At 37.5% G+C, this 12,743-nt stretch overlaps 1 protein-coding gene across 6 annotated transcripts in view; it reads right to left on the minus strand.

Moving 5' to 3' along the window:
• Positions 1 to 12,743, minus strand: part of slc26a7 (solute carrier family 26 member 7) — a 146,055-nt gene that overhangs the window by 109,786 nt on the left and 23,526 nt on the right. For 4 of the 6 annotated variants that reach the window (XM_062980195.1, XM_062980190.1, XM_062980192.1 and 1 more), the window contains exon 2: positions 12,038 to 12,116. The gene's annotated coding sequence lies outside the window, so the exon portion shown is untranslated. Of the gene's footprint in view, positions 1 to 10,166; positions 10,234 to 12,037; positions 12,117 to 12,743 lie in introns of all 6 variants that reach the window. The other 2 variants (XM_062980193.1, XM_062980194.1) reach the window with 1 other exon arrangement.

The following is a 12,743-nucleotide window of genomic DNA, read 5'->3' on the forward strand; positions in this document are numbered from 1 at the left end:
AGGTGGGAAAGTTATTAATGAAGAAAAACACACAGGTTAAGAGAGAGCAGTTTGCTTTTGCCTGAGATTATTGCATAGAATCACAGAGTTGAAAGAGACCACATGGGCCATCTAGTCCAACCCCTTCCATGCAGGAAAAGCAAAATCAAAGCACCTTTGACAGATGACCATCCAGTCTCTGTTTAAATGCCTCCAAGGAAGGAGCTTCCACTACACTCTGAGAAAGAGAGTTCCACTGCTGAACAGCATGATGTTTTCTGGCACTAGAAACCCATCCCTGTAGTAATCAGGAACATGCCTGGATAGCTCCTCTTCTTATGGCGCACAGTCCACCTGAAAGCACTTTCAAAATTCTGTTTGTGCTTTCTGCTTGGTACAGCAACTTGTAGACAACTCTACCCAACTTGTGGATTGTCCCTCGTTGGTCATGCCACCTGCCTTCTATCTGGAATAACTGTGCAATTTCAAGATTTGAGTCATACCTCTGATAGTCTACCATTTTGTGGTTTCATTAATGCGTAACTTTGCAATTGCACTATAACACATTTCCAGGTTTCCAAGCACAAGTCAATCTCTTTGTGCCTCCCAGCATAATTAATATTGATGACACAATAAAGATGGATTTTGCAATTTCATGCCTTTTTCTCACTAGTGTTTTCTGCCAGGGAGTGGTGTATTTATCAGGGCCAAACTTTGTTTTTGTGTGTACGGACCAGCAAAACTCCAAAGGTTTCTATAGATGACAAATTTTGTTGATTTTAATACAGAGCACAACATCAAAATTAAAGCTGTGCATTGAAATTCAAAAGGCAATCAACAACCCAATGTTTTTAGCACATCAGTGAATACGGAAACTTTTGCCAAACATATACCGGAAGTTTTACAACAATAAGGAAGTATTTATACAACAAAGGAAATCTTGAATAGTGCCAGGAGTAACTTGCAAAATTACTCAGTTGCCTTGAATTTAAAAATTTAAGTAAACTGGATAAAAATGGGACGTAATGGCTATGCAATCTGAGGTCCTCTCTGTCTACTCTCCAGAAGTTGAATGGCCTGCATCTTAGGAACAGGGAAATGAAGGAATACCCACAACTTGACTACAACGTATTTCCCAGTCTTATTGATGCAGTGTTTCTGACTTATCACACCACTGAAAAAACTGGAGGAAAAAACTTTCTGGAGACCATTCACTTGATTCCACCATGCATTGAAAGGTATAGCCAAACAATGAGTAAAATGTGGTTTGCAATGTGCTTGAGACAACATGGTTCCAACAGGAGGATTTCCATTCAATATTAAGAAACTGCTACTGCGTGCCTCAACTCTCCTATTGGAAACAACAAAATTTTGCCCTCGCCTCTCCCTGTTGATGAATTGAGTTCAAACTATTTTTGTCCTTTGAACACAGGTTCTGGCAAATTACATAAGCTAAGGACAAGGGGAAAGTGGAAAAAAAATCAACCACGACATCTTAAAAGCATCTGAAAAGTGTGACACAAGAAGATTAACTGGGACTGTCCCTGTCAAGGACAGGTAAAGGGTATGGTTATGTGTGATGTAAACACAGGGATGCAATATAAATCCATCAAGGGCAGTGGAGAATTCATGGTAAGATTTTGTTTGCCAAAATGTCCCTAAGTATTTTGTTGCCTGGGGCAGAATAATAATAGAGATGGTGCAAATAGTCATGTTATCTTAGCACTTGAGGCAAAAAAAAGTTTCTCTGTGTTCCTGGAAGATTAAAAAAAATACAGTACAGGTTGAGTATTCTTTCTGAAATCCACTTCTGAAATCATACTTCTGAAATCCAAAAGATTCCAAAATGATTCATGTGAGTGACTAACATATTTGGTTTCTGATGTTTCAGTATACACAAATTTTGTTCTAGGCATAAAATTATGAAAAATGTTGTGTATCAGATCACATTTGGGCTATGTGTATGTGGTGGATATGAAACATAATTGAATTTTAGGTCCCATCTCCAAGTTATTTCAATACATATATGGAATTATTTCAAAATCTGAAAAAAACCAAAACAAAATAAGGAACACTTCTGGTCCCGAGCATTTTGGATAAGGGATCTTCAGCATGTAATAACAAATGGAATAATGAAAATCCAAAACTAAAGTAGGGGAAAGAATCATGATCTGGTCATGAATGCGGCTAGAGTGGCCATTACATGGCCAGCATTTTCAATTTGATCAAAAAGCCAATAAGCTACCTCGTATTATTATGGTGACATGTAGTGGCATTTCAGATGCTCAAGAACTTAAAAAAGCTTGCCTGGTCCTTGAAATCCTGCACAGAATCTGGCCGGGCCTCCAGGCATACAAATATTATGCAAAGGCTTCATCACATAAGACAGGGTTAGGACTCATGAAGCCCCTCCAGATGTTACTGGACTCCAAGTTCCAGTATTCCTCATCATTAGCTAAGAGTTGCAGTCCAACATCTGGAAGGTTACATGATTCCTGCCCCAAATTTTACACAGTGTGCTAAACAAGTATTATGCACGTAGATATCTTTTTGAACTCTAAAGCATGGGTGGGCAAAATGGGTCCAAAGGCTGCCTCCAAGATTCTTTTAATGGTCTGCAACATGCCATTAGACTCCAACACATACTTCCTGGCAAAAAAAAACCCAAAAACTGATTGCCTCTCTCCAGTTTCTTGAAGTAGCAATTCACCTTCTGAATAGACTGTAGAGTACTGCTGCTCTGTTCAGTATCAAAGTCACAATTTTTCAAATCCAGAATTACATTTCAAGGCACTTCTGGTTTTGTTCTGTTTTCTACATAGGTGTGTAGTTTCCAGGGGGAGGAAATTATCCTTTTCCTCCCACATAGTTATCTTCCTTGATTCAAAATAATTCTATCTGATCTGGATTATAACCAACCAGTACTGGGGTAGGGGGCAAATATAAAGCTCCTCCCACTTTTTTAAAAAAATCTCTTGATTGCATTTTTAAAAACCTGTTATCAGCAATGGAATGATTTATTTCTTTTTATTAATCCCTACACAAGAAATAATGTGCGTATAAATGGGGTGAGGATGGGGTTGAAGATATTTAAGTTTGAAAAATCAGAGGAAATTAGGAAACCTACCTGCCACAATCATTCTTCCCAATTGACATTGGACCTGCACATGTCTACTTTTTAAAAAGAGAGCAACAAGAAACAGCCAGCCTTGTGAAAGATGTACAATCTAAAGCAGGGTTTCTCAAACTCTGCTCCTCCAAAGGTTTTGGACTTCAGCTCTCAGAAATCCCAGCCAGTTTACCAGCTGAAGTCCAAAAAACCTGGAGAAGCAGAGTTTGAGAAACACTGATCTAAAGTATCCACACAGAGATAGCAAAAGGAAGGGATAATACAAATATAAAACAATCCAGTTGTAAAACACATTGTCCAATGCACAATAACATAAAGCAAACAGACAAATACATACAAACAATTCTAGCTGATAAAACTATATTAAACTAAAATATTAGGTTTGACTACATTTCCCACCTGTCCTAGTCAGCACAAATAATGTGGAGAAATGCTATTTATTTATTTATTTAATACATTTGTACCCCATCCTTCTCTCTCTGTCTCTTTGTCTCTCTCTGTCTCTCTCTCTGTCTCTCTCTCTCTCTCTCTCTCTCTCTCACACACACACACACACACACACACACACACCGAGGGCGGGGGGAGCAGGGTGGCTTCACAATCGGCAATCATTAGATGCCAAAAACAAACAGCTATAAAAACAATACAATTAAAAACAGATAATCAGATAAAACATCAATTATAAAAACATCATTTAAAAATTGCACAAGTCTAAATCATAGTCCGGAGTCCGTTCATTATCAGTCACATAAATCGTTTTTCTTATTATTGCTGTATTTGCTGCTCGAATGCCTCGTCCCACAGTAATGTTTTGAGGGTTTGTTCCCTGAAAGGATAAAAGAGAGGGGGCCGACCTGATTTCATTAGGGAAGGAGTTCCACAGACAAAGGGCCACCACAGAGAAGGCCCTATCTCTCATCCTCACCAATCGAGCTTGCGGGGGGATTGAGAGAAGGGCCTCCCCTGACGATCTTAACCTCTGAGGTGGATCATAGAGGAAGATACGTTCGGACATGTAAGCTGAGTCGAAACCGTTTAGGACTTGATAGGCTAAAGTCAGCACTTTGAATTGTGCTCAGTAGCAGAATGGCAGCCAGTGGAACTGGTGTAACAGAGGTGGTATTCTCCCTGTACACCGCTTCAGTAAGCAATCTGTCTGCCACCCATTGAGCTAATGGAAGCTTCCGAACAGTCTTCAAAGGCAAACCCACATAGAGCATGTTGCAGTAGTCTATTCGGGATGAGTTGCCATCCAAGTATATCTGGAGGACTGCATTAGATTAAAAAAAAGTGATATAACCTGGATACTAACCTTTTATGAAAACTCAAAATCTGTTGCCTCAGACAAATATCTTACAGTTAACTGAAAGCAAGCCAGCCCTAGAGCTCTGGCAACACTGTGACTGTAATTTGGAGAGCCATGCATTCCCAGATTACTGCTCACTAAAGAAATTTCATTTGGTTTTGACACAGATAGAAGTTCTTATGAACTGGTGTCACCCAGTATTATGCTGGTGGAAGCAGTCTAGAGAAGGCTTTTTCACTGTTTCCTCTTTTCCTCCACCAGATCTCACAGCCCAGTCTCAAATTACACATAAGGTGGAATTCAGTCAGGCACACACACACACACACACACACTTTTAAGTCACACTATGCACATCACAATGACAATTCCTTGACAATAGAACCAAAAGTAGACTTGCACAAACAGCATGTTCATCTATGCCTTGCCTTTGTAAGTTGTATGTTGTGCAGACTAAACTTTGCATTGTGGCAGTGCTTCCTGTACTCTGTGTTGTGGTTGCAAACTGTGAAGTCTATACTCTGCATTGCATTTGTGCACCCTATAGTTTGCATTACAGTTGTTCATTGTGTATTACACAATGACACCCAGTCACTGATGTGCGTTGCATAGGTGGTGATTATGTAGTGCTGTCGTAGCATATGTCCACAATCACTTATTTACACCAAATTATGGAGATATTGCTTATTTAAGTGCCATGGCTCCATCGTATGGAAGCCCTGGGATGTGTCCTTTTATGAGGATAAGGTAAAGGTAAAGGTTTCCCTTGACGTTAAGTCCAGTCGTGTCTGACTCTGGGGGTTGGTGCTCATCTCCATTTCTAAGCTGTCCGTAGACACCTTCTAGGTAATGTGGCCAGCATGACTGCATGGAGCACCGTTACCTTCCCGCCAGAGCGGTACCTATTGATCTACTCACATTTGCATGTTTTCGAACTGCTAGGTTGGCAGAAGCTGGGGCTAATAGTGGGCGCTCATTCCGCTCCCCAGATTTGAACCTGCAACCTTTTGGTCCACAGATTCAGCAGCTCAGCGCTTTAACACACTGTGCCACCGGGGGCCCTTTTTGATTATATCGATCTGCTAATAGAGTTTAGTGTAGCAGTTCAGAAGAATGAAAATACGTTCACCATACTAAAAATCCAGATGCCATAGAGTGGAACCATGGCACTTAATGTTGCATCAAATTACCATAGTTATGCAGTGTGGATCTAAACAGAGACATGGTTTTCTGGGATGAGGTTCACTCATGCATCACCTGAAATTCTACTTTATTTCCTGAGTAAATCAATAATTTGCATTTCCAGAGATCAATCCATGGAGGATTATATGGCTTGAATCCCACAGGTTTGGAACTCTGTACTGGCTACCAAGGCACTAGAGACTATGTCCAAGGCTATAGTTTAAAAGCACACCATGCAGTGACTTTGCTGAAACTAAGCAGGACTGGGAATAGTCAAAATGTAGATGACATACTTTTCTGTAGTTCTTCATGTATACTGCCTTAAGAAAGCAAAAAAAAAAGACATAAATTAGGCATCCATGCTTGTCACCTATCAGGCATAGCAGAAATTTGGAGAAATTGACATTTGTGGAAGCAGAAGTTGGCAATAGGCTACTTTTGATCAGACTGGCTCATCATGGCGGGCAGAGGGGCCAAACCAGTCTCACTGTATTTAATCCCAGCTGCTCAGCAATTTTGTGGATATAAAGTTGTGAGTCTTCCCAATCATGAAATGGAGAAGTGAACTCCTTAGGAGGTTTTCATAGGTGTAAGGGGCATGACTTGTTTTTTGTTTTTGTTTTTTTCAGCAGTGGGGGGCGGGGAATCTGGGGACTATATGGTGGGTCACTTGCAGCCTGCTAGTTGCACAATTTCCACTTTACTTTCAATGGTAATATTGGAAAACTGAGTCCCCAAACTGTTGATCAAAAACCTAGTTTGCCCTCCATAAAGTGTGGATACTGCTCTCAAACGTTTATAGGTTTATAGCCCTGTTATGAGTTGCTATCACAAATTTTAAAGAAACTCACTGCAAAAGCGAGACAATCAGGAAAACTAAGACCAGTATACCACAATAATGTAGATAACTGAGAAGCTGTAGTATCTGGCATGAAGATTAATCTAGGTGGAGAATTGCAGGTTAATATCTATACAATTGATAATTTGCAGTTTGTGCCTAACATGTTTTATTTTATTGCTGTTTAATCTGCCCTCTCCTGACTATTGCTATTGGCAGTTGATACATCTAATATGCTCTCTATGGAGATTATTCTCTAAATATCTTTAATGCCTGGTGATATTTCATTGTCCCCAAACTCATATTTCTTCATCCATGTACTTAGATGATACCCTGCTGAATACATGACTCTAGTATAAATGGCTAGGTATTTAAATAACATCCATTTTGTAATAGCATCAAAGAAACGGGGAAATAATGGCATTTCTGTTAAAAATATACAGTAGGCATTTACAAATCATGGAAACCATTAGGTGACAAGGTGCTAGTCAAGTAATCCACAGTATAAAAACCCATTATGAGGGGTTTTTTTCCATCTCAGTGGACAATGAATAACTTTCTAGCTAATCTCCATGGCATAACAGAGCCATTTGTCTCTTTCTGGAATGGGGTTTTCTCATTTTGACAATAAACCTCTCCAAAGGTAAACAGAATGACTGCTTATACATTATTTTAGTAGTTATACACAATATCAGGTCTTTATCAACCAATCGTGTGATGATAAATCGCCTCCTTCTCCTCCCGTTGCCGCTTGGGCTCCTTTTCTCTCCCTTCGGCTTCTCCTTCCTCCCTTCCTTAGGCTGTAAATTGTAATTTTTTATGATTTATAATATTCTTTTAGAGTTTATTGAAAAACCACTAAACAGCGAATCCACAAAAAAGCAAACCACGAAGTAGTGAGGGAACACTGTACTTTAAAAAAATATTCCTTAAATCAAGGAAAGAAGATGCGACCTTTCAGATGTTACTGGATTGCTACTTCAATCATGCTGATGAGGGCTGATGGAAGTTGGATTCTTTATTCATGCTTTAAGCTGTGTTGTAATATACAACATCGTAGTAGTTTTCAGGTAGTTTCATCAGAAGTAAACCACTAACACCCTCATTTAATAGCACCAATCAGAAAAGGAAGAATTGAGAAAGCGTGGGCCCTAAATGCATGCACCCCTAAGCCTGCTCTGTGGTCCCCAAAGTGAGCAAGAGCTTCAAAGATCTTTTAAAAATTGCTTAGATTGTTTTTGATATTTAAAAAATGTCTAATGGTGAGAAATTCTGCTAGCTATTTTTGCTTCCATATGTTTTCTGTTAGTGTAATAAATTCTTCCTCTTCCTCCTCCTCTATTATTATTAACATTAGTACCGTATTAATATCATCTTCATCATTGTCCTTAAACTGTATACCTCACCTTTCCCCTAAAGCTAGGACTCAGAAAGGCTTACAAACTAAAATTCAATAGACTTAAAATATAAGGTCAAAATTAAGGGAAGTGGGAACTGTGTTTTAAGGTGGAAAGTTCAATATTGACAAGGAAATCGTTATGTCTTTTGCACATGTCCTAAAAAAGTCAAAACAGACATCATCATAATATCCAACTAAAGCAGTTAAAAATGTAAATAGCATAGACAATACAGTCCTTTGTCTCCTTTACTTTACATAATGGTTTTGGAAGTCTTGAATAATGCTAAGGGAAGATAGGAGAAGAAAGAGCCTAAATCTTGCTTTTTCAGATGATTAAATGATTTTTCCATTGAAAGGTCCATTGGAAAATACAAACAACCTGATGAAAGTTTTAAAGAGAATTTGGAAACCTGGTAGGTTGCAAAATAAACAAAGATAAGACAGTAATGTTATTGAAAAATATGAAGAATGTTATTGAAAAATATGAAGAATGTTACTGAAAATATGAAGAAAGAAGAAGGGCAACTTTTAACTGAAAAAACAAGATTTAAAGTAGAAAAACGTTAAATTTAAAGGTATTACTATTTTAAATAATAACACAAAAATGTTTCGAAATAGTCATGTTAAAGTATGGAATGAGGTAAAACTGGACTTTCTTCAGAAAATGAAGAAAGTCAATTTATCATTTTTTGATAGAATCTTGGATATTAAAATGAATGCATTGCCAATAAATGTTATGTTTGTTTCATACAATTTTGGTTTTGACAAATGATTTACCATTCAAACATATGTCTCAGTTCATTTCACAAGGGGGGAAATCAAGGATAATATTTAAATTATTGCAAGATGACAAGGAAAGAGGAGATCTTTACCTGAAACTTTATTATTCAGCTTGTAGTCTAGTTTGGTTAAAGGGTTGGCTGAATCCAGAGAAAAAAGATATTGCAATAGAAGGCTTTCATTTAAGATTTGGCTGGCATGGTTACATATAGTATGAAAAAATGAAAATTAATGCTGATTTCAACAAGTATTTTACAAGAGGATCATTATTAAGGATACCAAATAAATGCAAATGAAAATTATATTTAATAATGGATCTTTAAGTTTCCACCCATAATATGTTGTATCTGAGATAACAAAAATATGATAAAATTATTAACTTCTTAATTTTGGAAATACTCAATTTAGAAGAGTTTGAAGGAGCAAGAACTGTAGGACATAAAGTTGCATTGGTATATTTATTGCAAGGTTTAAAATGAATAAAGAGATATAATAATAATTATTATTTATTTATTTATTTATTTATACCCCACCACCATCTCCCCAAAGCGATTCAGGGTGACTCACAAAAACACTCCAAGTACTGCATATAAACAACGATACATAAGTATAAATACAATGACATAAGTACAAACAACAGCACATATAAAATCCCACTAATAAAATTGTAAGAGTATAAAATTGTAAAAATTCCTAAAACGCAGTAAAACCTGCGAATAATACGGCTATCTGCCGTAACAAATCAAAGTACGGAAGGGGCACAATCGGTAGTGCATTGAGCTGACCATAGATTACACAAATATATGGATCTGAAGTAACAAAATTAGAATTTGATACCTCATTGTGGGATAGCTAAAATCTATAAATTGTTGTTAGAAAGAGAAATGTAGAATGAACTAGTAAATGAATAAGTGACAAAATGGGTACAAAATGTGGGTCACAATATACAACTCACACAGTGGGAAATGCTCCACCCAAAGAGAACTTTTATAAGATGATGCATACCAGTAAAAATAGCAAAAGGATATGTAGGTAATGCACCAGAAAAAATCTCAAAATGTATTATGGTTCTTCAAATACATGCTGGAAATGTAAATAAGGGACTTTTTATCTTATTTAGTGGATTTGTGAAAAAGCAAGAAAATACTGGATTCTGATTCAATGCTAACTGAACAGCTATTGAAGATAAAAAATCCAGCTTAAACCATAACCTTTTGTTCTTAAAAAGCTGGAGAACCAGAATAACAAGAAACAGGGAAGATTTCTTCAATATATGATAATCGAAGCAAGGATGCTTTATGAAGAAAAATTGAAAGAATGAAAAACACTAACACAGACTGAATAAATTATGAAAATCTAAGGTTTTCTGAGATGACAAACAAATAATTTTGATTAAAAAGAAAACTGTGAAAATGGAGCTTAGTGATCCATTAAACAAAATTTAATTAGGGGCCAGAATCAACTCTAGGATTGTTTTTTAAAAAAAATAAATAGACTGTAACAATATGTAGGATTAAAAATAGAATGTTGTTGCTATTACTGTTATTATTTATACCTTTCTTTTCTCCAAGGACTGAGACCTAAAACAGCTCACAGCCTCAAAAGCTATACAATTTGAAAATCTAGAAAATAGAAATTAAAATACTGCAATCACTAAAACAAGTTTTTAAAAGACAGTTTTATAGTAGAGGGAGAAGAGTTAGCTTACTTACTATAATCAGAATCTGGTAAGTTGGAAGTTACATTTAATCTGTTTTTGTTTTGTTTTGTTGTGTTTCGTGTTAGAAGTATAGTGTGTAGATGTAGATAAATATACTACTGTTTTTTATTAGACATGTAAATATGTTTGTTGGGGGTTTTTTTAGCCCTTACATGCTGTTTTTGTTAAAATGCATATGTCAATAAAAATAATGAAAAATAATAATATTAAAAATCAGCATGACTATAATGACAACAACAAAAAATAAATGAAATGTAAAATTGTTTAAAGCATATAAGGAATATATCAAGTAAAGAGGACAATACATAAGAACCTGTGAAACCCAATATAAAAATATCTATAAAGTAGGAGCACATCTACATTGACAATATAATGAGAAGGGGCCCTGGGTCAGTTCCCTGCCACACAAAGTGGATCTGGGTTAACGCAGGGCAAGACCACTTTAAAGACATCTTTAACCCACATTAACCAAAGAAACAGAATATTCTGAATTCTGAAAACATGTGACTTTGTGCCTATATAAACAATTGGGCAGCTTCCAAGAAGCTATATCATGTTTTCTGGCCTTGGGTGGCTCAAAGATATTGAATGGCAGTAAACATTCCATTCTGTTCTCCATGTCGTGACAGTCTCTGGGTGCAACATGCTCCAGCCAGTTGGTCATCACCTGCAGTGATGTTGACAAAAGTGACTGGATGATCAGAGAAGGGAGGAGGAGATGGAGTGTTTCCTCTTCACCCCCCCCTCCCTCATCACTTTGGCACCCTGGCCAATGTCACTACTGGTCACTACTGGCTAGCAGGACCCATGTCGTGCCTAGAGACTGCCTGTAACACTGAGAGTGGGAGGGGACAGAATGGGCAGCTATTTGGCACTACTGATCAGGACTCCTTTCCATCCCTGTAATAGCCAGGGGAAAACAATGAAAAACAATCCAGCAAACACCATGCCAAATCTGTCCCAGAATAATGGATCAGTATAGATCTGCTCTAGGGCATGCAAGAATATTGTTGGTCCTGATCTTTAGTAAAATGTAAAGGTTTCCCCTGACGTTAAGTCCAGTCATGACCGACTCTGGGGGTTGGTGCTCATCTCCATTTCTAAGCCGAAGAGCCGACGTTGTCCATAGACACCTCCAAGGTCATGTGGCTGGCATGACTGCATGGAGCGCCATTACCTTCCTGCTGGAGCGGTACTTATTGATCTACTCACATTTGCATGTTTTCAAACTGCTAGGTTGGCAGGAGCTGGGGCTAACAGTGGGTGCTCATTCCGCTCCCGGGATTTCAACCTGGCACCTTTCGGTCCGCAAGTTCAGCAGCTCAGCGCTTTAACACACTGTGCCACCAGGGGCCCCTTCCTGATCCTTAGTACTCAATTATTTCAAGGGGGTTTACCTTGAGAACATCAAATTTCTCGGGTATGTACCCCTGGGGAAACCTGGAGAATTCAAGTCACCACATGAAGAAAACTATCAACAACATTTTAAAATAAGTTACATCTAAGGAGGTATAAAGTGCATGTTTCCCCATGGTTAGCACTGTTTTAGATAGCTGGGAATCATATCAACCTGCTGGTGTCGTTAGATTCCAAGTTGCAGCTGACCTAGCCAACACAGCCAATAGTGTAGAATGCTGGAAATTGTAGTCAAACAACATCAGGAAGACCACATGAATCCCATCCCTGGATTAGAAAAACAGAGTTACCTAGTTAGATGAAGAAACGTCTTATGTGCTCAAGGAACTCTCCTTCCAAAAACGAAGCATGGGAGATTCACCATCTAGCCTGTAATCACAAAAAAGATAGTTACAAGACATTTACAAGATAGTTACAACAAATTTAACATCTCCAAACAGAGGACTATTCTTACCAGCAGTTAGTAGGTACAATAAAGCTATTTGTCTTTTTTTCCCCTTCCCCTTTACAGATTTTCTACAATAAGGCAAAAGACTGAAGAATCATTGAAAAAATAGTGGTGGGGGTATGAGTGGAAACTGATGACATTTAATATCTCCTTAAAATTCAGTGAAGAAATTTCACAAAGAAATTAAGGTAACAATGAATATTGCCTTCCATTCATAATCCTTTATATGAATTTTCAAACTACAATATTTATTTCTTTTTTACAATGCGGGAAGAAATAACTAAGGAAGATAATCCAGAATAGGCACATAGCTCTTTATAATCTCAAATGTGTGTTTATCTCCAATATTATTCTAACATTATCAGTTACAGTAGAGTCTCACTTATCCAACACTCGCTTATCCAACCTTCTGGATTATCCAACGCATTTTTGTAGTCAATGTTTTCAATACATCGTGATATTTTGGTGCTAAATTCGTGAATACAGTAATTACTACATAACATTACTGCGTATTGAACTACATTTTCTGTCAAATTTGTTGTATGACA

Source organism: Anolis carolinensis, chromosome 4, assembly GCF_035594765.1.
Source record: "Anolis carolinensis isolate JA03-04 chromosome 4, rAnoCar3.1.pri, whole genome shotgun sequence".
Lineage (NCBI taxonomy): Eukaryota > Metazoa > Chordata > Lepidosauria > Squamata > Dactyloidae > Anolis > Anolis carolinensis.